The sequence below is a fragment of the Limulus polyphemus genome, unplaced genomic scaffold, assembly GCF_000517525.1.
Source record: "Limulus polyphemus unplaced genomic scaffold, Limulus_polyphemus-2.1.2 Scaffold1988, whole genome shotgun sequence".
In the NCBI taxonomy this organism is placed as follows: Eukaryota; Metazoa; Arthropoda; class Merostomata; order Xiphosura; family Limulidae; genus Limulus; species Limulus polyphemus.
In genome coordinates, this window is record NW_013667598.1 from 208,214 (window position 1) to 212,695 (window position 4,482).

The 4,482-nt window shown below is 35.3% G+C and overlaps 1 protein-coding gene across 1 annotated transcript in view; it reads left to right on the top strand.

The window, feature by feature from the left end:
- LOC106465576 (homeobox protein Meis1-like) overlaps positions 1–4,482 on the top strand; it is a 203,639-nt gene that overhangs the window by 187,715 nt on the left and 11,442 nt on the right. The gene's annotated exons all lie outside the window — the stretch shown is intronic.

The following is a 4,482-nucleotide window of genomic DNA, read 5'->3' on the forward strand; positions in this document are numbered from 1 at the left end:
TGAAAGCTCCACAGTGAGGCATACATGTGTGTGTGTGTGTGTGTGTGTGTCTATTACTCGAATTCTGTACCAGCACTTAATAAAGTGAGAATTCTGTCTATAGAGAGTTGTGTTCATGCAAGAACTAAAAAATGTGTTCTTTGTTGGCTGATAAAACAACTCTAATTATGCCAAACGCTACCACTTTTGAAATAAACACTTCATCTTGCTTTAACCACTCGCACTACTTCACAGTAGAGTGTTGTCTGTCAGTCAGTCAGTAGACACTAAAATGACGTCACATAAGAGACGCTTAACGTTGCAATTTGTACTGTCATGATGTTAGTAAAACGTGCACATGCCATAAACCACAAAAAGAATTATGCATTCTGTATGCTACAACACAGCATGACATATGAACTTCAAAAGCAAGAAATCAAAATATCTGTTACCCTTAATTTTGGTTTTATTTAATCTTGAAACAGGACACTTTCAGGGACCCTGTGGAAGTACGTCTAGTTTTATCTATATAGATAAACGTCAATATGCGTGTGTGTATCTGTTCTTGTATGTATCTGTTTTCACACCTCTTGATCAATCAGCACCAAACTTGACACAATGATACAGGATGATATAACGAAGATCATGAGGGGGGTGGTGTACCCCCCATCTAATTTCTTATCTAATTTCGGAAGAACTACCAAAATCAGCATAACATGACACAATGATACAGGATGACACGAGGAAAGGGGGTTGGATCCCCCATCTAATTTCATATTGATAGAATTCTTGAAAACAGTATGTCTTTCTTTTCAGTATTGGTACCTTATGTATTTTCATTGCACTTTTAATGTTTATTATGTTAAGAAAAAAAAATAGAAGCACAATTTCCTATCTTTTGTTACAAACGAGTTTTTTTTCACCCATCCCAACGGGCGACTACTCCAGCTAGTCATCTGTATAGATAAATGTTTACACGAAATAATTGGGTTTCACTTCAGATAAATCCTTAAATAATTGATCGCAAGATCTCCATAGCTCTTCATGGTTTTATTTTTCATATGTTATGTACATCTTTTGTTTTATTATATATACACACACACACATACATACATGCATATAGTCAGGCATCGTTTCCGCATATATGTGCTCAGGCCGGCGTACCAAGATCACAAACAGTGATTCCATCATAAAAATTGCTTTCAAGCGTTCGTTTAGGAGCTATTGGTTATTTGTAATATGTGCGACATAATTTCAGCTTTATCTTCAAACTAAAAATGTGTAAAAACTCACACGGGCCTATTGTAAGAGACCGAAGGAGAAATCACAGAATAACACGGACATCCGTGCAGTCGCTTAGAGCTCTACTATGAAATATCTAAGCTTTTATAATTCCCAGGTGGACTGAGGCGACTGCCATTATCCGTGCGAACCCCCCTCCCCTCACTTGGGACTTTCAACCACAAAATCGATTCTTGAAACGGCAATTACTGATTGCAAGCATCAGCCCCAAATTATGAAAAATAACTTTGGTTGGTTCCTTGACTGTCATGAAGCGAACGTAGTGTGACTAAGGATGAGACTCCGCAGCGTGATTTTTCCTGTTACCATGGCAACTGTGGAATAAGCAGCCAATCTATAGTTTAATGTATGCTCGAAAGGGTTCCACCCAAACCCCCCCCCCTTGTGTGAGGAGAGATGAAAAATTCTGTGGGCTGTAGAAATAATTACAACTACATAGAAGAATATATTTCTAAAGTAAAAAAAGACCGTGTATGTTTAGATTTGGAGATAGCTTTCATGTTTTAGGTTTTTGTGTGTGTGTGTATTGATGTATATATATATAAGGTTGGTTGTAAATATTAAATTAAGCAACTTTTAACATCTATTTAAGGGCCACCGCATGATATAAAAACGAAAAAAAAAGGTAGCTAAGTAGCCACAGAATGTAACATTTGACATTCAAGTATGTAGCTTTTACAGGCTCTCTTAACGGTGATGAGATGTTTTATAGATAGTTTCACGTCACCTGTGTATACACGAGTTTAGAAAATGTTACGAATATTTTACCAAAGCTTTGATACTTTTTCTTAATCTAAAAGCTTAAAGCGCGTTCACTATGAAATAAAATGAGATTTTCTCCTCAATAAAGTTTAAAAGACATGAAATATATATATAAATATATACAGCAAATAACATTCACCTCTCTCCTGCCCATAGAATTAAGGCGCTGTTAACAACTATATTAAGGCGTTCTCAGCTGTTACCATCATCAGTGCATGAATACTTATGACTTGTCATTAACGCCACCTGCTGCCAAGTTATGGAGTCTATATTTTGATCTGCTCTATGAAAGTTTCATTAAACGAAGAGCATGACGGTTTATTTTTCACCGCGTGCTTTCTGCTCGTCAGTTGTATTTTTCGTATAACCTGATTAGGTGAAACTGACATTACGAACTGGCAGCAATTGACAAGAGTTGAATCTGTGGCCGTGCTGGCTTGCCACGTGCAGTCACGTGCTTGTCAGGTTAACTGTCCCGTTTTATTAACTGCACAGCTTCGCTTGGCAGTTGAGTGTCATTCTAAGTCCTCCGAATGTGTCACTGAGTTACTGCCGATAATTTATGAGCCAACTCTTGTTGGTTTTATGGTGATGGTAATGAAGAAGTGTACCTCCCTCCTCTCTGTAACTCACTCCATCCAAAGATTCTCTGCAATATCTTGAATTCACTATTGATCACGTTGCATAACGGTAAATTTTAAACTAGAAACAAATAGGATAAACCGATAATATTTTTGCAAGTATTTTCTATATCATCGTGAAGCTGATTCCATAACTATTCACTAAATATAACCAACATTAAACCCGATTGCCACCATTGTTTTCACTATTGTTGTTGAAGATCGTATTAGATTATTTTTTTTTAAGTATTATAATAATTCCGTTTCGAAAGTTACTGGCATTATTTGTGTTTTAAATAAATAATTCCGATTTAAAAAAAAAAAAAGAAGGAAAATTGCCACAAAACTTCAGGAAAAAAATGTTATATTTACTCGACGTTTCGCTTTACAACTTCTTCGGGAGTCGATTTTACACTAATGCATGGAAATGCTTCCAAATTAGCGCCACGTTTTTCCGAAGAAGCTATAAAAAAATAAACAAACACGAAACGATGAATAGATAAGCATTTTAACAATGTCTATTATGTTGTATTTACTCGACGTTTCGCTTTACACGAAACGATGAATAGATAGAGCATTTTAACAATGTCTGTTATGTTGTATTTACTCCAATCAATACCGAATAACTTTAGCAATGATGAATAGTTACACCTATGTAGATAATTTATTGTCAGGTTGCTTGGAGACTGCCTCAGTTAATGCAAACGTCAAACAAAGAGTATGAGATACAGTTTTAATTTAAGTAACTGTTGATGAGAGTCCCTAGTTTTTATGCAAAAACAAAGGAAAGAAAGCGTATAGAAACTGTTATTAAATATTTCAACTTTCAATTAGTATTTACCACTATTGTTTAAAGTATTTATAAAACATTATCATATGACTGTAACTGTACAGTGGAAACTGTAACAATCAATAGCGAGGAAATGCTGTAACGTTCAGGTATTTGAAACAGACAAAGATTCGGTTAAATAAAGAAAAATTGGTTGTTTTTTATAAGCATCTTTTACACAAACAGCTCTGTATTAATTGTGGTCTCTAACTCTACATTAAAAACTGTATTTCAGTTCGTTTGGTAAGACGAAATAATATTTTCCACACAGTTTACTAAACTTCCAACGATTTGCGTTTTGCCTGACTCAACATCAGTTTATTTTATCCTTCATTAAGTAACACTGTGTGTTGAGAGTGAGCGTTATGTTGTCACAGCTAGACATGGAGCAAAACCTAGAAAATCAATAGGCAAGCACTATAGATACTCATGTGACTGGAAGAAACTTTGTGGAAGTTGTGTTCGGGAAACCGGTTGTCTGCCTTGTTTTGTAAGCTATTAGACGCTGCTTCTGTTTGAAAGTTTGGCGTGTTTTGTAAAAGAGATTTTACGTTCATTTCCATGATTGACAACTGAAGTTATATGTTTTATGTTCTTTACTATTTGTTTTTCTCTCTGTTCTTTTATATGTTATTCATTATATTTAACCCCTTCTTTCTGTTTAATGTTTTATCTCTTCTTTTCCAGTTTTTGTTTTCTGTCTTTAGTCTGGTTACTGACTAGTTCAGTTTGTGCTGTGAATAACGGTAATGGTTGAGTTTGTGCTGTGAATAACGGTAATTGTTCAGTTTGTGCTGTGAATAACGGTAATGTTTGAGTGTGTGTGCTGTGAATAACGGTAATTGTTCAGTTTGTGCTTTAGTCTGGTTACTGACTATATCTTTCAAAACAGTTCTTGGGTTCCTATTTAGTCTGGTTACTGACTATATCTTTCAAAACAGTTCTTAGGTTCCTATTTAGTCTGGTTACTGACTATATCTTTCAAAACAG